Genomic DNA, 23,308 nt, shown 5'->3' on the forward strand with positions numbered 1-23,308 from the left:
GGGCGAAAAAGGAGTGATGGTGGGCTGTGGTGTAAGCAGGGGGTGGGTAGACGGCCTTGAGGTGACTTGTGCGGGCTGAAGTGCGATGGGCTGATTGAATGGGAGAGTTATAATGAAACGCATGATACATTTTGTGATACAATGATAGCCTAGAAATCTTACGGCGTAGTTCAAGGTTAGGTAGACCTGCTTTTCTTTTAAGGTTAGTAACACTGGTATGATATGAGTAATCTGAGTGGATGAACCTAACTGCGCGGTTTTGAATTACTTCGATGGACTTACATAGGTTAATTTGAGGTGGGTCCCAAATGGCGGATGCGTATTCTAGTTTTGGGCGAATGAGTGTTTTGTAGGCTAGTAATTTGACTGATGGAGGCGCAAGATGTAAGTTACGACGAAAGTAACCGAGAGCTCTGTTAGCATTGTTAACTATTTTACTTACGTGAGAAGACCAGTTTAGATTCTGTGAGATGTTAACACCAAGATATTAATGGAACTTAGGGAAGAAACTATGGAGCCATTAATATTATAGTTAGCGGCAGGTAAGTTATGGCGTCTGTGAAATGAAACGAGTGCAGTTTTATTAGTATTTAGGACCATGAGCCATTTGCGACACCACTCGTCGAGTTTTAGTAGGTCATGCTGGAGAGTAATTGTATCTGAAACGTTAGTAATAGGTCGGTAGATTACACAGTCGTCAGCAAAGAGGCGGATGTTAGACGAAATATTATCGGGTAAGTCATTGATGTAAATTAAAAAGAGGGGGGGCCTAGAACTGTACCTTGAGGCACACCGGAGATTACGTTAGAAAGGGATGAGGGCGTGTCGTTAGCTTCTACAAATTGCTGACGGTTAGTGAGAAAGTCTTGAATCCAATTGTAGACAAGTTGGTTAAGGTTTAATTGAGAGAGCTTTAGTAGTAGGCGGTTGTGGGGAACTTTGTCAAAGGCTTTCTCAAAATCAATAAAAAGGGCGTCAACTGGTATGCTAAGGTCTACGCTAGCGCTTAGGTCATGGATGAATAGTGCAAGCTGAGTATCGCATGAAAGTCCCTTTTGGAATCCATGTTGGTTAGGATGAAAAAATTTAACTGAGGTAAGGAACTTAGCAATTTGCGAATGAATTATATGTTCCATTATTTTTGAACAGATGCTGGTTAGGGATATGGGCCTGTAACTAGATGAACCTGGCTTTGGAACCGGAACGATCTTACCCACTTTCCAGTCGTGAGGAACGATGCCGGATGAGAGTGATTGCTGAAAAATATGAGAAAGAATAACACTGGTAATTTCTTTGGTGTTTTTCAACACCTTAGCATTAATACCATCGATGCCGCAGGATGATGTAAGTTTTAACGATTCGATGATTTTCTGGATGCCCTGAGGTGAAAAAATGACGTCTGGCATGGTGGGGTAGTTGTGGGGGGAGACATCAGGGAGGTTTCCAATGGGCTCTCTGGTAAAAACTGAAGAAAAGGTAAGGTTTAGTGCTTCTGCTACTGCGTTATTCGGGATAGGTTGTCCGGTATGATCCATTATTGATATGCATCTGTTTTCGTTCTGTGGGTTAATCACTCTCCAGAATTGTTTTGGGTTAGTGCGGAGTAAGTTGGGCAAGGTGGTATTATTAAACAGCCGCTTCGCTTTATCGACGGCAGAGCAGAATAGTTTCGCGGTGGCCTGGTATTTTTGCCACGTCACAGGATTGTTAGTGTTTTTTTGCGGAGCGAAATTGCCGTTTCTTTTTGTTTTTCAGCCTCTTGAGTTCAGGGCTAAACCAGCGGGAGGTGCTACGTTCACTAATTGTAATTGTTGGAATGTAAATACTGATTAGCTCATTCATTTTAGATTTAAACATTAACCAATTTTCTGTGATAGATCGCTTGTTAAAATCTTTAACTAGAAACTGCCAAAATTTCGTTAGTTCTTTATTGAAGTTATTGTAATCGCCCTTATCGTATAGGGTAAGTTTTTTGCGTGTTTTTTCTGCGCGGTTCAGCCTACATTGGAAGGTGCCATGAATGACCTTATGGTCGCTGATTTCGTCGAGGTATGAAAGCGGGGTAATTCTATCGGTATGGGTTGTTAATACTAGATCAAGTATATTGGCGGTATGTTTAGATTGCCTCGTTGCTGCATTAACAATTTGAGTTAAAGCAAATGTTAAACACGTATCGACGAAGTTGCTTTCAATGTTTTGTTTCGATGTGAGGAGGACGAGGTCAGACCAATCTATGTTCGGAAAATTGAAGTCACCGAATAAGACAACTGGGGCATTAGGAAACCGAGTTTTTAGTGATTGTAGCGCGTCATGAAACATATGTATAAATGTGCTGTCGGAATCAGGTGGACGATAGCATGCACCTAAGACTACGTGGGGTTGAACGGCTTTACAGCACACAAAGACCATTTCGAGTGAGGTAGGTATATCGATACGGCTGCAGCTAAGGTCACGGTGAGTAGCAATGAGCACGCCACCACCACGCCGGCCATCTCGGTCGGTACGAAAGATACTGAAATCTGGGTAAGAAGGAAATATTTCAACGTTATTGATAGACGAGTTTAGTCACGTTTCTGTTTGCACTATAACGTTAGAATCCGAAGAGTCGATTAAACTGGATAGGATATCTCGCTTTGGTAGTACGCTCCTGATGTTAGTAAAAAGAAACGAGAAATAGTCCTTGGGACCGTAAGGGCAACCACTATTTAACTGCTACGGGGCGCGAAGAACGACCTGTTGACCAACCGGGTCATACACGTAGGTGTTCTTCCCTGCTACGAGTTTGTTGTGACGAAGGCTGCTGGAAAAATTTTGCGTTTTCTTGAACTCGACCAGTTTTTTACGGGCTAGGCGTGTAGCTGGTGAGAAATCTTGCGCAACATTAACCTTGGGGTGCTTGTTGTCTTTGCTAGTGGTCAGTATCTTTTCTTTATCTTTGAAATGGGTGAATTTTACCAGAACTGGTCTAGTTTTATTCGGCGAAAAGGTACCGAGCCTGTGTGCGCGTTCAATGTCTTTCGGAGCAATAGTTAACTTGAGGTGCTCGCTTGAAAACCTGATAATTTTTTCCTCAGATTTTGACCAACTTTCGTTCGACTCATCATCGATGCCGTAGAACACCAAGTTATTACGCCGCGCTCTGTCTTCAGCATCATCTGTGCGTGCAGTTAGCTGCTCAATCTGATGCGCGTTTGCCTCCGCAAGTGCATGCACACTCTTTACGTCGGCTTTGGTCGCCGTCAGCGATTGGCACTCTCCTTCAATTTTCGTAAGTCTCTCTTTTATGTCTTTCAGCATTTTATCGTTGTCAGCCTGTTTATCTCGAATACCTTTAATTTCGCTAAGTAGTGCTGATTGGCCGGTTTTTAGTTCACGCAAGGCTGCTAACACATCAGAGTGGTCGTCTCCGGCAGAGGCACGAGTGGCAGGCCCTGGGTTTAGTTCGACATCGCCAGACAGTATCAGAAGACTCTGAATGATATTCACACAGTTGCAAAGAATAGCAAACGCTGCATGTGGGCCCGGCAGCACTAAAAGACCACGGTAACGTGTGGGTTTAGTGAATAATGAAAAGCTATTTGTTACCTGCGCAAAGAATAGCGGAGCGTGGTGAGTTGGTGTCATCGCGATCATGCCGCCGGACCCACTGAAAGCAGCGATGATGTCACGGTGATTTATATAGGTGCTGTCACGTGAAGGAAAGTTGAGGGTGTGTGGTCCCGTGCGAAGCATGCGCAGCAGCGAGGGGGGCCGCACAGGAAAGGCAGCAGGAACCAGGCACCATTGTTGACGCTCGGGGTCTGATGCAAGGCTGAGCCCTGCAGACGTGGTCCTTGGGCAGCATAGCCGCTGACCAGCAATGTCGTCGAGCAGAAGTCGGGGACCGGATGCAGGGTCCCATGTACGAAGACGCATGGTGTCGCCGACAAGACGTGTCGACGAAGCCCTCCAAGAGGACGACAGAGGACCAGCCATGACGTCGCCGAAGCGGTAAGCTCGGGTAGCACTCGTTGTCGCGGAAGCATTGGTGATAGCACCGCACGAGCAGCAGGCCATGACGAGTAGCTGCGCAAAGAATAGCGGAGCGTGGTGAGTTGGTGTCATCGCGATCATGCCGCCGGACCCACTGAAAGCAGCGATGATGTCACGGTGATTTATATAGGTGCTGTCACGTGAAGGAAAGTTGAGGGTGTATGGTCCCGTGCGAAGCATGCGCAGCAGCGAGGGGGGCCGCACAGGAAAGGCAGCAGGAACCAGGCACCATTGTTGACGCTCGGGGTCTGATGCAAGGCTGAGCCCTGCAGACGTGGTCCTTGGGTAGCATAGCCGCTGACCAGCAATGTCGTCGAGCAGAAGTCGGGGACCGGATGCAGGGTCCCATGTACGAAGACGCATGGTGTCGCCGACAAGACGTGTCGACGAAGCCCTCCAAGAGGACGACAGAGGACCAGCCATGACGTCGCCGAAGCGGTAAGCTCGGGTAGCACTCGTTGTCGCGGAAGCATTGGTGATAGCACCGCACGAGCAGCAGGCCATGACGAGTAGCTGCGCAAAGAATAGCGGAGCGTGGTGAGTTGGTGTCATCGCGATCATGCCGCCGGACCCACTGAAAGCAGCGATGATGTCACGGTGATTTATATAGGTGCTGTCACGTGAAGGAAAGTTGAGGGTGTATGGTCCCGTGCGAAGCATGCGCAGCAGCGAGGGGGGCCGCACAGGAAAGGCAGCAGGAACCAGGCACCATTGTTGACGCTCGGGGTCTGATGCAAGGCTGAGCCCTGCAGACGTGGTCCTTGGGTAGCATAGCCGCTGACCAGCAATGTCGTCGAGCAGAAGTCGGGGACCGGATGCAGGGTCCCATGTACGAAGACGCATGGTGTCGCCGACAAGACGTGTCGACGAAGCCCTCCAAGAGGACGACAGAGGACGAGCCATGACGTCGCCGAAGCGGTAAGCTCGGGTAGCACTCGTTGTCGCGGAAGCATTGGTGATAGCACCGCACGAGCAGCAGGCCATGACGAGTAGCTGCGCAAAGAATAGCGGAGCGTGGTGAGTTGGTGTCATCGCGATCATGCCGCCGGACCCACGTATATGACCAGCGAACCTCCGAGGGCCACATTTGTGTACACCGGCATTTCTTTACACTCCCAAGCACCAGGTTTTTGGCGAACTACTCCACCGCCGCCTTCAGCGAAATCTGTACCTCATAAAAGCTTCGCTGAAATATAGGAACCGAGATGGTAATTCTTCGCTTACAATCGTTTGCTGACTGGAGACAGTGAAGGGAAGGCAAGCATAAAGAATGTCGTCCTGGGGTTTGTGCTGTTTCACGCTTTCTGTAGACATGTACCAACCGGCCCAAATAAGCGCTCTGGTGATGGTAGGCGATTTTTAAAACCGAAGTGTTGAATTCATAGACTTAAACGTTAACTGACTGACACAAAAATTTTGGCCGCGCGTTTTTTTGGTCCAATGTGTTACTGGGGGCGTGTTAGTCATAAAACGGCACATCGTTTGCTGCAACGGGCGACAGACAATTAATCACAGGCTCTTCATTACCGACCAGTGTCAGTTTCGGTTTCAACAACGACAAGCCTCCGAGTGCAACTATCACCACCTGGCGGGTGCAGTGCTCGATCACGTCAGCACACAAACCTGTGACGCACTTCCGCGCGGTTTGCGAGTAGCCACCGAGAAGTAGGCTGCTGCAGAGAAGGCGGCAACAAAATAGTGGCTATGACGTCATCATAATATGTTGCAGCGTGGTCACGTGAGGGAAGTAGGGGGTCACCGAGGGTCACCTTTGAGGGTGCCAATATAGCAAGGGTGTCGATCACCCACGCAAACTTCAAAATTAATTTAAAATACCTTCCAAGCTATATTCACTGTTGATATTTTTCAGATGATATATGCATGTTCACGGTATTCGAACCGGCAGGCTATATCGGCCGCGAAATTTTGTGTCAGTACCCCTTTAAATCACAGCTTTAGATCCGTATTGTTAACGCCCCAGAATGAAATACATTAGGAAGAAACAAGCTGTGCATCACGTGTAAGCTGCGGTGCTATTAATCTGCGGTGATGTTTATACGTAAGGACCCTATTTTAGGGTACGGATTTGTGCTCATATAGTAAGTCTTCCTGTACCTAAGGAAAATTACGCCCCTTACCAAGTCATAAAAATTAAACAGTTTTTGACAATAAGTCTTCCTGCCACAAGTTTTCGAGTACCAATTATTAACGCGATGGCGCATGCCGCCATATTGCCAACGACCAGAGAGCAGATGCGTAAATGACCTCCATGAATTTTTTTTTTCTATTCTAGTCATTGTAAAGACTGATCAAATGTCTCAATTCATTCTTCCTGTCTCATAGGAAATACATTGAATAATTTTTAACTTGGGGTGTGAAATTTCACTAATCGTTGGCCCAGCGCTGCTGATTTTTCACTTCGTGAAAATGCCGCATTTTACACATTTTGCAAGAGCTTACGAAGCTTCGTTTGTCAGGATTTATTTCATGCATTATACGCATAGCTTTGCGATACACTTTTACTGAAACAAGTAAAAATGACTGACGGTTATGCTCTGATTAAGCGCAATACAGTAAAACCTCTGTGATACGATCACGGCTCGTGCGAATTACGGGGTGATACGAATTTTTCTGTGGTCCCGGCCAACCCTATTGAAAATCCCAGCATTGCCCATCATAAAATTTATGATGGAAATGGTGGAAATTCTGGTGGGTATGATGGACAACGTGGTGTACATGGTGGGAGTAATGGTGGACATCGTGGGACCCTTGGTGGGCGTGCTGGGAAAGTTGGTGGTTTGGTGGACACTCGGTGGGCATAATGGGTGGGTGGTGGCGACACAAAGTTGGTGGGTGGTGGACCAATTGGTGGGTGTGCTGGGTGGATGCAGGGATGCTTCGTGTTTGGTGGGAGACCCGGTGGGCAAAGTGGGTGAGTGGTGGCATACGTGGAGATGTGCCGGGTGGATGCTGGGTGCAATAGATGTGATAATAGAAACATGAGGAGCCTGTGTCGATGGACACGTACGTTGCTGATTATGGATGCTTCGTGATCAGCTGCACTTATGATGCATAGAAGTACTCATCCGAGAAAACAGCCGAATTGTTGTGATACAACTTTGTACTCTAGGGCATTGTGCAGCAACTGTCAACGCGCATCTATAGGTGTTTCCTTGCAGGGGCGTAGCCAAGGGGGGGGGGTTCAACCCCCCCCCCCCCGCGCGAAATTTTTCAATTTTGCATGTGTATATATACACGCACACATACAAACGCACGCACGAACATATATAAAGTATGGTTAAAGCCCCCCCCCCCCCCCGCCCCGAAAAAAATTTCTGGCTACGCTCCTGTTTCCTTGCATTGAAAATGGAAGTGAGAAGAGTTCACGTCTGAACCAACGAGCGAGAGGCAAGCGCTGCACATGACAATTAACTGACGAAAGCCCTAACTAATCGGAGACAGCATAAGCGACAAAGTGCAACACTTCTAAAATTACATTTTGCGTCGCCTACATGCTTGCCCGAATTTCACATAGACACGACGTCCGTTGTCACAGATCGTTGTACGCAGCGGTTACAAGCGACTCGATCGACCGCTAGCGTATTGGTTCGTATTGTTAGCTCGGCGGTGTACTCGCACGAATACATCTTTATTACTTGCTCGGCTCCTTACCGTGTTTCAAGAACACACTTTATCCTCAGCAGCCCCCTTTAGACAACTTTACGAAAAGGAAGCCTCCGTAAGGTAGCTTTCGAAGTACCTAGGGCTTATGCAATCCAGCATGGCGATGTGTGCGATGTGTGCGTGCAAAGCACGACATCCGCAACAATAAAAAGAAAAAAAAAGCTTCGAAGCAATGTGCGAGCAATCACACGTGTCGTATTTCATCGAGGATACATATCACGCGTGGAAAGACGATGAAGCTGGCACGATTGAGCCACAATTTGAACAAACATCAGGAGCCTCAGTATCGGCAAAATGCCGCTGTCTTCACTCCTCGAAAGTAGCAAGATGCGAAAACGGAGCTCACCTAGCTGTCGTAAACGCTTCTTCAGTGTGGTCAGCCTTCCGATTTCTTTGAAATAATCCCAACTAGTCCGCTGGTAGTCCTCGGTGCGTAAATCTAACGGCAAAAGTGCTAACACCGACCGAAGTAAATAAACACAAGTAAGGAAATGAGAAAACCTTACCCATTTATTAGAATAAAGCTGAATTAGGCAACATTCAGAAGGAGGTAATATTCACAACACAGACAAATCGTTCACGCGCATTCACTTCGGTTCGCACAGACCGTCCGTTTCTCTACCGCTGTCACCGACGGCCGCGAGAACGGCCAGAACACGGCCACAGAACACGCCGCACGGGGACATTATGGGAATTCAGCCTTGAGACGTCCCCCTTTCCCTTGAGGACGCAAGCCGAATGGAGGGAAACAGGCGGGAGCCCGGGCTCAACGAGGGGACCGCACACAACGCCCTTCACTTTGTTATAGCTTACGAATGCAAACGTACCGTACAACCACCAGCACAAACACGTGCATTGAACGTACACAAATGAAACGACGGGAAATTTAGCAAACACGTTATTGTGACGGCTCGTGTTTAGCCGAAAAGAAAGTTTAGCCAACAAGAGTCAGCGAGTCAGCAACGCTAGCAACGCGCAAAATGCCCGTCTAACACTAGTGGTATTTGCTTTCAGTAGCTTAAATGCACACTTGATTTAACCTTTTGTTGTAGGATTAAGTTGTACGCGCATGAATGGATGATTTCAAGCGTAAAAATGTGCATAGCTTCGCTCCCATAACAGTCACTCATACGGATAAGGTGGGTCTTTGAAAGGTCGCTTTACCTTTTCTTTCACTTTACCTGAAGTTCTCCTTACGAAAGGCCGCCTTTACGCGTAAGGAAAGGGACGTTTGTGAATACGAGCGGGAGCTGCAAGTATAACCACCGCGATTGACGACTATGAAGTCTAAGCAAACACTTCGAAATAAGGCAACAATTTCGCGCAGGGCGTTCACATTATTCCAATATTAGGATTTCCCACGGCTCCGATGTCATCAAAAAATTATGTTGGGGTAACGTGTGCCCTTCGCGCGACGGGCACGTGACGGCACTGGTGAAACAGTGAGAGCGCCCAAGGCACAACGCGGAGCGGCAGACATATGCTGTTTTACCCATGCATTTACAGCGGACACAATTCTTCATAACTTACTTCTGGCAGCTGTGTCACAATTTCCTAATGCATGTTACACGAACGGTGTGATTTCGTGCTTTAAGAAACGGCACAAAAATACATCGTACAGCACATTTGCACTGCGTACTACGTGCACCCGTGGGCACCGAGATGAAAACGTTTTCGTGTATTTTGAACCACGCACACAGCACGCGAAAAACGCAATCACGGTTAGTTATCTTTTGTATTGTGTTTCCGCGTGATGGGAATGCTATGTCAACGCCCCGCTTTATCCCCGCGATGAAGCAAAACGCGTTGAGCTGTACCAAGCGAGAAGCAATGAACCACATGGTTCAGAGCTGACTCGCTTTTGTATTAATAAATGAAGTGAAGGTTGAAGGTAAACATTCATTAAGCTGCGGATGTAATTGCATGACAAAATGTTCGTGAATGCATGATGTGCATTTTCACATCGCAGTCAAAGGCCGACCTCGCCTGAACAACTTCACTAACTATTCCGCTACATCTGCATAACTTGCTTTAAATTTCAATGACAGATTGATGAGACAAATATATAAGATAGCGCATTTCCTTCTTGCAGCGTTAGCACTCGTGTTTGAGCTATTTGTAGCAACGTACACACGATTTTCCTGTTCCTATGTCGATACCGAAACTGAAACTGAGGTGGTGGTGGCGCTAGTGTCGCCACCATCGCCCTGCCGCTTTTTTTTTTTTTTCTTCCCAGACATGGCGGCGTCCTGCATTTCGTGTGTGCGTCGTAGTGTCGTAGTGTCGAGTTTTGTTCATGCTGTCGACGTTTACTGCGTTACCTCGCATTGTGTGTAGTGTGTTGCGGTTACTGACGTAAGCGCAAGTTCTTCACTGAGTATGATGCGCGGCAGCGTGCAAATAGTCACCAGATGCCGGCCGTGCGACTCCGTTCTCTGCGACTCCTTTGTTCGGTGCGATAGAGGGACGTGATTCATGCTTTGGAGACCCTCTTTAGACCGTGCCCTCATCAAATGTTTCCACACATCAGTGAGTAGCAGCACCGCAATCCTTACTCGACGACACGCTCTGTGGGCCTGGAAAATGCCTTGACGTTCGAGCACTTCGGGAGCTATACCGGCGGACAGCCGGACGCGGGTAGCTTGGCCGTTCCTTGCTCTGCACATCGCTTGAAAACCGGCGGTCATCCTGCAGCGTACGCTGCCGGCGTGCTTTCTTGCCAGAGGTAAGTGATTTTGAATGTTACGCTTCGTACGTTGTCAGTCGTTCTTATTGTAGTATGCGTTGTCCCTGAAGGAAATCGCATAACTTGTTGGTACGACATATCGTTGTTGTGTGCATGGTGCCTGCGCACGACGTTTGTCCAAGAGCGTAATCAGTAGTTGTATAAAGTTTTGGTATTAGCTCGTGCGCACGCGCTGCTCTATGTTAATATTTGCTGAAAGGAGACATTTTTCTCAGACACACCATCGTCATGTGTTTTATGCGTGCAGTTTACACTTGTCAACTTACTTGGGGTAAAGCAATGAAATCCAAGCTTGATTTATTTTTTTCTTTTGAACGAGCTCTAAAGGAATGATATCCAGCCACCGTCTTGTGCTATGAGCCGTGGATCAGTACAGTGGGAGAAATAAAGTGTATGTAGAGATATTTTCTTTAGGCGTGCATTTTGTGCGTCCTTAAGTAACGTGACCGCCAAAAGCGTTTAGGTTAGCACTCTTGGACATTGTTTGTCGTCTTTTAAGCAATATCTAAGGTGGATTTGCTGAAAATGCAATTTCTGCAGCATGACACTGTATTTAGTTTTGTCAGTTTCACCCATTTTTATCCTTTATGCGTGTTGACCTAATTTGGCAAAGCGTACTCTCATCTGAATTTGCTATTGTTTTCGGCACTGTATGTGCGTTCGTGCATTGCAGTTACGTGTGACAGTGGTATTACGTGCAAAATTCGTGAACACGGGGTGCCAGCAACACCCCGTGTTCACGAATTTTTCATCTCTTCAAGCTCCCATCTTACCCTCAACTTCTGCTTTTATTGGATTGGTATTACTTGTTTCCTAACTTCCGCAGCTGTATAGCTTGTTTTAAGCACTCATTACTGTGTTTATGTGCTAGTGCGTTTATGTAAAACCATTCATACGCTATTCGCGCTCTACTGGTGGAGCGATAGGTGGACTGCAGTTTTCCATGACTCCGGCAAGTATCATAAAGCACCACTTAAACAGTGCTGTAATCATACCCACGAGCTCGAGCTCAGGCTCTGTTACGGTACCATAAATTTTAATTTGCTAAAGTATGCTAAATTGCATAAAGTATGCTATAAATGTGGTTGCACATTGTGTATGTTGCTAAGGACGGAAACAAGCCACCCTGCATCTAAGGTAGATTATATGGCACTTACATGGCTTGTTTCGTTGAACCTGCAACGTGGCATAGACCAGGAATGGAGCGCAGTGTCATACAATTCCCTCACCTATGCTGCGCTAAATGTTCAGCTGAATATGATAACGTACCAACTCGCCCAACTTCCCCTGCTAATCCATTGATATGGCACAGTGAAACACTGGCATGCGGAGCTTTGTTGGCTGTAAAAAGACATGTAGACCACAGAAATTCTGCAAAAACTCGGCAATTTTCGTCAAGCACAAAGTGTATTTCTCATAAATTATGTTGAAGGCAGCAAAACACATGCTGTCGACATTCATTCTGTAGAATCCATGGGAAAGTGTATTGAGCAATAATCACATGAACGATGAGGCTTTGAAAATTTCAGATAACATATATTCACATTTTCTTAGATGGGTAATTGTCGAATGCCCATTATAGCATGTGGCTGACAAGGATGTGTGTTATTAGTGAAATATATTGACCTCCCTCATGTTATTTTCTGTCTAACACATAAGCTAATCAGTGCATAATGTGTTAGTTCCATGATGAACGAAGTTAAAAATGTGCCTGTATTTGTCAGTCCCATCTATTATTCGGTGTATGGTTTGCGTGAGACCATGCCTGCTTGGCATAACCTCTGAGTTGACTGGTAACAGCCTTATTACACCACTTTCTCTCAAAGCCTGTCCTACCAGCCAAATTCTCGGCAATGCTTTAAAAAAGAAATTGTTGCAGCCGCCTCCCCTGCTGGTGATGACCATATGCAGCCAATGCTGATGTGAACCTGAGTGATGAACAAATGCAGGTAGGCCACAGCTCTGTTGTAAACAATTTTGACATTATTGTTGTCACAGACCAAACTTGCAATTTATGTGTGACTACTCACATGTGGTGAGGTTCAATAAGTTTCATCTGCTACACACAAACATAGGAACATGTAGGAGTGCTAATGTGGAGTAGGAATCTTCGATAATACATAGGACATATGTGCCACACATCAACATCAAAGTTAAAATGCATTTAGATCTGAAGCTGCTCAATACTAAAGTGTGTCGTTCCATTTCTAGGTCTAGTTTAATCTATAACAACAACCTATATCAGGCACCAAAACAGCCGAATTTGTCAAGTCTAGAAACCAGTTACAGTGTTGTGTTGCTGTTCCGTGTATCCCTGTGTATCTATTATTATTCCTATTTCCATTTGCATGTTTAGTAATGGCACCGCCCACATTCCTGCATTGATTCAAGGAAATAGGGCCACATTCAGGAAATTTGGCTTTCATGTATACACCCTTGTACAGCAAAGAGATTTGTGTTATTGCTACAGTGTCATAATGAAGATAGCACAGAATACCACACACAAATACACACCATGCAGGGGCCTCGCCAGAAAACTTTTTAATGGTAGCGGTCTTGCTATACATCATGTATTTTTGTGCTGTGTTCATATGTGTGTGTGTGTGTGTTTATATGAACATGCAGCATTTTAAATTTTTGAGGGAGCTTGAAATCCCTCCTCCAGTTATGGCAATCATGACATGACTTGTGATGTTTTGTGCAATATTTCATTCTTTTTTGCTGTTTTCATTTCATCATGTGTGAACGTTCTTGGAGCACCATTTTGAAGCTTTCCTACATATTCAAAGTTAGATGGTGTTCTCACGGCGCTCTCATTTTTATAATGCTACAGCACTTTTGGGCAATACAAGAAGCACAATTACACACTCTATCGACCCTTCTAGCATTTTTCTTCTCATTGTGAACCAAGTAGGCTTGCAGTCAATCCTTGCTTTTGTTGTTGCATTGAACGTTACACGTGGCTCTGAACATTCTTTCCTAGAGTTGAATGTTCGTGGTACTTTGGCGACACCTAATGCCAGCGCAGAGATACCCGTGGCATAAATGCATGTGCTGCAGATAGGCACACAAAAGCAATGCTTCCTGAGGCGTACAATGCCTATCCATACTTTGTACACACATCTTCAAAGCCATATGATTTTGGTCACGAATGCCAAGTGGAACACGACAAAGAGATTCCTCCCATTGCAGGCAGCCTGGTACCATTGAGTGGCACCATGGTGAATCTGTACCATAATATCAACTTCTTTAGCGCCGAAATTGGATCAAGGATGGAGATACCCTGCTAGGATCTATACCAGCCAGGCTAAACTTTTTTTAATGCATTGAGTGACACGTGCCAAGGGATGCGGATTTGTTGAGTTTGACATCCCAGAAATTAACAGTAGCACATCTGTTCTTATAAAATAGTATTTTAGGTGGCTTCGAACCAAGCATTGGTGAGAAAACACATTCCACAAATACACAGCAGCAATGCACAGCAGGGTGATTCCACGAGAGATCAAACATGCCTGTCTGGTCGATATGTTTGTTTTGCCTGGGTTTTTATGTTTTATGTGGGCACACTCAAAATGCACTGAACCGAAAATTTTATTTCCAAGAAAACGCTCCCGGCGTGGCAAAAAAATATTTGGAGGTGGCGGTGCGGGCCTCCTGTCTTTGCTCACTGCAATGTTTTCGGATTTCACGGCAGAATTTAACGCGAACTGTAAATGACGTGTCCAAATTTTTTTTCCTGGTTTTAAAACGCAATATTGTGAATTACATCCAAGCTTTTTTTATGCTGTTCTCAAAAGGATGATGTGAAAAAATGGCAAACATGGTAGAAATAAAAAAAGCGTGCTAAGCTTGTAATAGGAAAGGCGCCTTGACGCCTTTCCTTTTTCAAACGAAAACTTCAAAAACAGTGTCAAATATAGAAAAGAACCTTTGCAACATTTGTACGGAAGATCATTTTCCTACGGGCAACGCAAAAAAAGAAAAAAATAGTTAAAGAAGCGAGTTTTTTTCAAAAAAGTTCATTTTCAAAAAATAAAATTAAACAATCCGGTCTCAACTCTGACGACAATTTTTAGTGAAGAGTGCTTATGTCAGTGAACACACGGTTTTAATATCATATGTCCTCATTTGCTTTGTTCACGAGATATAACGGGCCAAAATGACCCTTGCTGTGTGTGCTCACTTTAGTGCGACTGATGGTTATCAGCTGGCATTGTGCATAAATCTCAGTTTTAGTTATGCTCATGCAGCAAAACCTTGCTCTGGTGGCTGTTCGTCAAGAAAAATATGTTTTCAGATTTTATTTGTGCCTAGCGTATGCGAAAGTGGGCTGCTGCCACCCTCTAAAAGGCGAATAGGACTCTTTGTGGAAGAATTTGGAGTCAATAACTATCATCAGTTTTTAAGTAGTGTTAAAACAATGCAAGAATTCAAGCTTTATGAGAATGCACATTCAGGCACTGCAGGAATGACCATTGTTTTAAGATATAGTGTCATTTTTATAGGCTAAGCGATGAGTCACTTACATATTGCCTTGTGCCAAATGGTGCATCACTACAATTTTCCTTCTTTGGTTCTTGTATTTTATAGAAATCTGCTAAAAGGAGAGGGCAAGCAAACTTGTTACAATGAGCAACAGCTGTAACCTTCTTATACACTCTTTTTATGAAACTCGCTCTGTTATTGAAATGTTGCATGAATCGAATAGCTACTCAGCCAGACATGATGAATGCACATTAGCTTGTGTGCTTATTAGTGTCCGGTTTCTTCAAAATCTAAAAACAAAAGAAACCAAATATGTATATTCTATAGAAAAGGCCGTCAATAGGTGCGTCACATATACTTCATTTTGCCCATCAAAACAACATATCTTTTGCGACTCACTTCTGCGGAATCTGTGTGGAGGAAGCGTAATAATGAAATACAGTTTTCTCGTTCAAAACAAGCTATGTTTGTCTAGGTAATTGTGCCTTACATTTTATTTTGCTGATATTTGTTAACCACATTTGCATGATTGCGATGCACAACTCAATCAGTAGTGTGCTTGACTGGGGCTGCACTGGTTGGTGCAATATAAAAGGCAATGAAACAGCATTAGACAAGAAGATGTGAAGATGACACACACGCCACTAGGAAACAAGGCAGTCAGAGCCAATGTGAACACTTTTCTAGGTCTTTGGCCTAAAATGAAGTATATGCAATAGCAACCTCCTATCTACTAATACATATAAGCCAACGCAAAGCAAACTGGTGGCGTGGCCGACGTATCATTTTATTTTTGATTCAACAAACCTGGAAATACATAATTTTGTGCTTCTCTGTTGACTATGTCATTGCAATGTCTTAAGCAGCTATCTTGGCAATGGGGTTTAATAAAACTGTTCACCGTGTATTTAGCTGACAGAGAGCGATAGCTTGAGCCATTTTCACAGCTGATTGGGGAAGTCATGTATGTACTGTTGATCATCATTCAAAGCCGCATAACCTTTCCATGTCATCGACGTTTGTAAATATTAATAGTCTCAAAGTGCCAGATGAAGTGCATTTATAAAGTTTATTGCCCAGGTATTGTTATAAAAGTTGCACGCAGATAACCTAATAGGTAACAGCCAAAATGCATTCTCACACACTGACGATGCATCTTATCAAATTTACTTATGTTTGTAGCTTGTGGATGCTTCGAGAATTATTTCTTGGAAACTTTTTAAAATATGTGAATAGCAGCTTATACGAGCTCGTGCTTTTTAACCTATATGCATTTTTATAGTAAAAACATGTATTTGTATTGTTTTGTTTAATATTTTGTATTGCGTTTTTGCTCTAGATCTGCAAAGGAGCTGTCCTGAAGCACCATGCTTACTCAAGTCATGCAGCGAGAGTCAGGTAAATGGTATGTTTCACATCCTGCAGCTGTGTTCGTGGTTCACTTGCAAAACTGTCATATTTTCATGAATTAGCAATGTGGGGACATTTTCTTCAAGACTGCGGTTGAGCAGCAAACAGTCGTGCCACTCTTCACCATCTTAAATGAAGGTAGGCATGCAAACACGGGCACAAGGGAGAAATTGGGACAACAGAATTGCTGACTAACAGCTGAAGAAATGCAGAGCGGCTGAAAAGAAGGTAGACACAAACACTTACCTGCACACGGGCGTGGGGCGACACTTATTAATCTGGCAGATGTGGGGCTTTACGTGAGAGAAATGTGATTTCGATACTAGCGAATAGTAGCTTGCATTCATTGAATTTTGGTGTGCATGTACACCCTCGACAATGCAAAGATAATTTAGTGTGTTAGCCACTGGTTTACGACCTCTTACGTTCCGTTAATCTCTGAATAACACAGCAGCCCCTCTGTCCTATGTAGAAACAGCCACAGCTTTAAAGAACTTTATAAACCAGAGCTACACAGCAATCAGTAAACTAGTGGGTGTGTCTTGCAAAAACATATTTGAGTCTGCCTTTTGTCTATTCCCGGCTCATTCTTTCTCAGTACAGTGGCGCAAATCTTACCCGGCCCATTGGCAGCCATAAGGGCAACATTAATGCCTTATCTACTTCTCACTTTCTTTAGCCTATGAGATAAGCACTGAATGTAAGGAACACCTAAGACACGCTTGTTACTATTGCTTTCTGCAACCACGTTCAGACGTAACAAAATGTGCTTCTTTAAACATTGAGCTACCGAGGCTACAATGCAAGAATGACCTACATCTAATAGATGCCTAACCAGTTCATTAAAGCTGGTGTTCATTGTGTGCACACACGACTTGGTGAGAAAATACTTATGGCATGGCATAGCAATTCCAGTACTATTCCTTAGAAACTTAGAATGCTTGGATGAGAAGTTGAACAGTAGTTTTGAAGATCTAGGAGCATACTGCCATCACACGTGGTTCCCCAGAAACACTAAGGTGATGTCCTGAAATTGTACTATTCTGTCATTATTCTGAGCCAATTATTTAGAAAGGTTCAGCCCTCGTTCAATCACATCAAATTGTCTATTCACTGAGGTAACCACGGTTTCAAGTTTATCACCGTTACAAAAAATTAATCATGTAATTGTCTACGTAATGAAAAACCTCAATAATATCTTTACCTAAGGCCTCCTCCAAGCATTTGTCAACTGTGCTAAGGTATAAATCAGTGAGAATTGGGGCATCTTTAAATCAATGCAAGTTCAATTCTGCGCATGTTACGCTTACTTGATATTTTGTTGTGGTTACCAATTTGAATCCATGGTTACCTCAATGATTCAACAATTTGAGTTAAATGGAGGATGGCCAAAGTTTACTGAAGTATTCCTTCAGAATGATAATATACAAACTTTAGGCATTTCCTTAGCATTTCAGGAAAACCAAGTTTGTTAGCAGTATTCTTCTGGAGCTTCAATACTGTTGTCAAACTTCAACTCCAAGCATTCAAAGCTTAGAAAAAACGCTATTTTCATGTCATGCTTTAACTCATCTCTCACCAGTCTGTACACAAAATGAAGGCCAGCTTTTACGCACAGGTTACGCATCCATTAGATGCAGGTTATCCTCGATTTACAGTAGCCACTGTCACTGAACGTTTAAAGAAGCTGATTGTGTCACGTGCAAACATGGATGCAAAAATTAACAGTAACAAGCGTGCCTTAGGTATTCTTTACACTCATTGCTTATGTCACAGGCTAAAGAAAGTGGGAAGTGCATACCGTGGTAATGCTGTCTTTACGGCTGCCAATAAGCTACGTAAGATTTGCGCCACCTTGCAGAGAGAATAAACAGATAATAGACAAAAGTGCACTAACATTCATTTCGTAGAACACATCAAAAATTTACCGATGGCGGTACAAGTGTGGTATAATGTTTCTCTTCGCTGTTGCTGCTTCTCCAAAGAGCAAATGGGCCGCTATGTTTACCAGAGATTAACGATACATCAGGAGTCATAAACTAGAGGTTTACCATCTAATATAACCTTGCATTGTCGAGAGTGTAAATGCACGCCAAAATTAAATGAATGCGTAGTTTCATACAACAGTGGAAGTGTAAAAACCTGTAATGGTAGAAGCTTGGCATATCGATAGTAGTGGAACCGCATGTGTGAGCCATCTGTCAGCTGACTTGCATGACGAAGAAATCAGATTCCTGAAGTGTTATCTCTCACGTAAAGCTCCAAGTGTGCCGGATTGATAAGTGTCTCCCTATCCCTGCTCATGCGTGTAAAGGTATTTGTGTCCACTTTCTTTTCCACCACTGTATGCCTCTTCATTTGTTTGCTGGTGTTTGTGTTGGGCCCACTTCTTTCTTGTGCCTGCGTTTGCATGCCTACCTTTGTTTTAAGGTGAATCATTACCAATTTGTTCAGCTTTCTGTCATTCTAAATATTCTTCACCAGCTTTGAATAGGTTGAACATGAGTCCAGTATTGCCGTACGAACTGCAGACATGATGCCGAGCACGTGTGGTAGCCTTTGAACTGCATGTGAAAGCCCAAGATTTCTGTGTCATCATTGCAAGGCACTTATATTCATAAGTTCTAGCCAGCACATCTGCCCTCATCAAAAACAGCACAGGAGAAATCTGCCTATATAGTACTTTGTAACTGCAAAATAATCCAGATCTCGGAGTTCGGTTATTGTTCACAGTCAATCTATTTGAAATGAATTGCAAGGTTGACATGACCTCGGAACTTATACATTTGTGTGAAATTTGTGTGAAGACATCATCCAGCCATCACGTCACTGTAGATCCACAGTAAACAGGCAAAAATTCAACAAATGCACCTGCAAAGATCTGAAAGGTGTTCTGAAAAACACAGTAATGCCGAGGCTTTTTGTAAGAAATGTTGTCTGTATACATATCAATGATAATAAATGAAAGGGTGGCAGGATTGCATTGTCACACAAAAGTATGGCATATGTATGGGTTCTAATGTTGTGTAAACTTGGTGATGTTTAAGAATAGTCGACGAAGTATACGTTCTGGTTGATCATTTATTACACTAGACAAGAACGAAGAAGAGACCAAAACAACACCAGCAAAATTTCAATGATGAATCAGTACCACCTTGCCCAACTGTCAGTTCTGATGATGCCCTGATTAGAATCTTTTGGTCAGTAGATGATTACCTTTTATTTATTGAGTGCTGAGGGTTCGAGGCTACGGCAATGCACTCACTTTCTACGAAAAAAGTGATGCTAATTTGAACGTCACGTCTGCTGTTCTGAGCAATGATGGCACTCAATTTGGGGACCCAAGCATATAGGTCAGTGGCTGCTACACATGCTGGACATAAGCAGTCTGTTAGGCCAATTATATACTTCAGTTTGGCCCATTCAGTGCTGGTGACAAATGGCATCAATGTTTGTTGCCTAAGACCTGTGTTGAATATTGAACAAATATGCTGTGTCCATTTTGCATCTCTGCCATTTCTCAGACTGATTTTGTCACATTTTCCCCTAGTTGCCATTATTTTTATCGCACTCAGCGAGTAATGCTGCTATTGTTCGGACGAAGAGGACGGAAAGCAATAGGCGAGCCCAGTTTTCGTTAAACACTACCATATGAAAAAAACAAGTAATGGATTCGAAGAAAGCATAGGAAAAACAATTTAAACCTCTTTAATTGCGCTTTATGGAAATTTGATTTCATTCTTATGCTGCAGCATTCACAGCGATACAGTTAAACAGCACACTTATGAATAATGAAATTTGTAAGGTATGGCCTACCAGAGTAATCTATTTATTTGAGTATAAGTACTCTTTAGTCTTCACATTGTGTTTGAGCATAGGAATATGAACAAAAAATATAAACAATTAAAACCATACACCTTACTTGGATGACGTGGTTAGCTGTGCCTGTCCTCCACAAAGTTTTCTATAAACTTTCATGCCTTCCCATCGTGCCAAAAAAGGAAAGTTCTGCACGCAGCGCATTCACGGCACACTAACGCAACACGCTCACACCATCTTGGACGTGAAGGACGTTAGCATACATTGTAGCTTCTTTTTCTGTGCTGTTTCACTTAGATTTGCAAACTCAAGTGCCAGTGCACTTGTATTGGCACAAACAATCTTTAGTGAATTGCATCTGATGCCAACATATGTGTATGTGTATTTGTGTATGTGTATTTTCAAGTCTATTGCAAGGAGGAGGAGGAGGAATAAACTTTTATTGAGACCAGCAATTTGTTTGGAAATGAAAAAGTTATTTCGAGGAGTGTCTCCCCTTAAAGGACACTAAAGTGAAACCTTAGATCAGTTTAGACAAATAAATTATTATTTAAGGTCTGTAATGTCATTATTTTACTTTCATAGGTAAATAAGTAGAAGAGGAAATGAAGGCCAGTGTTTCACTTGTTGAATTTCATGCTAAAACTCACCACATACAGGTCAACATGATGTTGTGAAGATCACGTCTTTTTGGTATTTTGGCCACACTGGTTCGCTAAAATTCTGTGAACCTTATGTTAAGATTTGGGTCTGTAGGAACACAATGTAAAGAATATTGCCCGTAGCAGGCGCTGGCAAAATCTGATGTCACGGAGAGCTGGTGTGGGAACGTCTATGCAGCATCGCCTCGTGTATCTTCTTTTTGCGCATTGTCTTGATTGCCAATGCCAGAAAGCAGAGCTAGTTGGTAGGGATTCATGATAAATGATGGTAGGCATGCAACACGGACACAAGAAAGAAGTTGGGACAACACAAACGCCGACTAACTTTGTTCGTCTAGTCATTAGTCAGCATTTGTGTTGTCCTGACTTCTCTCTTGTGTTCAAGTTTGCATGCCTACCGTCTTTCATGAATCGCCTGCCAAGCATCTTCTCGCGTAAAGAGTGGTGTCTTTGGTACTCTGAAGTTGTTTGCACTAAATGACAGAAGTTGTTTTTCTCTTTAAAATCTTTTTAACCCGTTTCCTACCACAGACGATCTGAGTTCGTACACGGTTTGTACTGCTCCTACCGAAGAACTGGGCTCGTCCACGCTGAAAGAAGCGTTTGCGTGCGCTGCAATTAAGATACTCTGATTCAGTTTGCTGCGCTGTCTTTGACTTACACAGATAGTGCAGTAAAAAATATAAAAACACGCTCAAAGCATGCATTTTATTGAGGACAGGCGGGATTCTGGCAGCTTGAATTAGAAAAGGGTGTACGTGCGCGAGTGCCGGCAACAGCTTTGTTCAGCTTGTTCGCTTAAGTTTTGTGGAACGAAGAATATCAGTGCCCCTGCAAGTGTGGCAGCGACTACACAGAATATTTTTTTTTCTAAATCCTCAGATTCGGATGACCACCGAATCTCAACGTATCGACAGTGCACGGCAATAGTTGTAAAGAAACCCCCAACGTCACGACGCATCCAGGGCTTTTTTTACGGGCTCCTTTTCCCCGCACATTATTATTTTTTTAATTTCAAAGACATTTTCTGCACCAAAGACTGAATAAAAATTAGGGCACCTTCTGTGTTGCAGGGCAGTGAAGCCAATCTTCCGCATACTTTCAAAAAATATTTTTCTTTTATCTTGCGAATAAAGTGCCTTTAAATAGTTTTTTAGTTGTTTCGGGACACGTGAAATCAAATGGGCAAATAAAAAAATGGTATTTTTATAGTTTTTTAACAAAAAACTCGGTAGGGAAAGAGTGGTTGCTTGCATATTTTAGTCAAAGATGGCTGGCATAAGAAAAAGCGATATGGAGTCTCAAAGCACACAGCGAGGACATCCGTTGACGTACTTTGTAGCTAATTGGGTTTGCACACCAGCCTTGGCAATGAACTATGTACTAGAACGTTACGGACATGTGGACTGATACATGCTGCCTTTTATTTGACTTGATATGGTTTAAGCCTTTGGTCAAAGTTATTGCAACTGGTTTCATTGATGTTATTGCTCCAAATTTAGCAAAAGCAGTTTATTTGTTTTTATTCAATTCTGTTCTAGCATGCCTGGAAAGGTACTTCAAAGCACACCCAATCTGGCTGACTGCACTACCTCAAGAAAACTGCCTTTCTACCATCTGCAAGTTCCTAAGAAGCTACTTTATGAAGCAAGCTAGCAAGGCGTACGTGTTAGGCATGGCAGCACAGAGAACAAATAAACATGAGTATTTGGTGCAAGATGCATTCATTGATTCCGTGCTGCTTCAACATGTGGTTGTATGCTTGGCCACGTGTAGACACAGCAAGTAAACTCGTTAACCTCGATGGTAAAAGGTTGTCTATAATCACGTTAAGAAGCACAATGCCTTATTTTTGTAAATAATTGCATAGCTCGACTTTGACTCAGGCGTCCAACACCCATCGTTATCTACCCATTATCTGCCCATCACCCAGCATACACCCAGCATGTCCATCACCCGTCGTCCACCCATCATCTGTCCACCATCTGTCCATCACCCAGTATCCACCCACCATTCGTCCATCACCCGCCATCTGTCCACCATCCGTCCATCACCCACCATCTGTCCACCATGCGTCCATCATTACCCAGTACCATAATCCACCAAGATGGTGGGTAGTGGGTCCCATCATGCCCACCATTGGGCAAATTTTCAATAGGGAATGCCCATTAGCCTGCAATGTATTGGAGTACGGTTGTTGCCAACCGCTTTGCACCCCGCGGCGTTTGATACGAACGTACGCTAGCGCACAGGTGCCCGCGCTGTCGCGGAAGACGCGGCAGTCACGCGCGGGCGCTGGCATGCGCGCTGCGCGACCATCAACTGTGCGTCGTTGCCTCCGAGATAGTGCGCGCGAATCTTGGAGGTCTTTAGGCGCCTTCGCGTTTAGGTTACAGATGACGTTGACGTCGCGCTTTTTTTCCCGAAGCGTTGACGCGGGCTCCTGTGCTAGAGGCAGCAGCGTCCTTGT

General features: G+C 43.9%; 1 long non-coding RNA gene across 2 annotated transcripts; it reads left to right on the forward strand.

The window, feature by feature from the left end:
* Nucleotides 1–9,980: 9,980 nt before the first annotated feature.
* Nucleotides 9,981–22,533, forward strand: LOC119386854 (uncharacterized). 2 transcript variants are annotated; one of them, XR_005182398.2, is made up of 4 exons: nucleotides 9,981–10,441; nucleotides 12,342–12,411; nucleotides 16,287–16,352; nucleotides 22,380–22,533. It is a non-coding gene; the product is annotated as an uncharacterized LOC119386854 (long non-coding RNA). The 2 variants fall into 2 exon arrangements; XR_005182397.2 differs by having other exon boundaries at nucleotides 16,287–16,345.
* The last annotated feature ends 775 nt before the right edge of the window (nucleotides 22,534–23,308 follow it).

Source organism: Rhipicephalus sanguineus, chromosome 3, assembly GCF_013339695.2.
Source record: "Rhipicephalus sanguineus isolate Rsan-2018 chromosome 3, BIME_Rsan_1.4, whole genome shotgun sequence".
Lineage (NCBI taxonomy): Eukaryota > Metazoa > Arthropoda > Arachnida > Ixodida > Ixodidae > Rhipicephalus > Rhipicephalus sanguineus.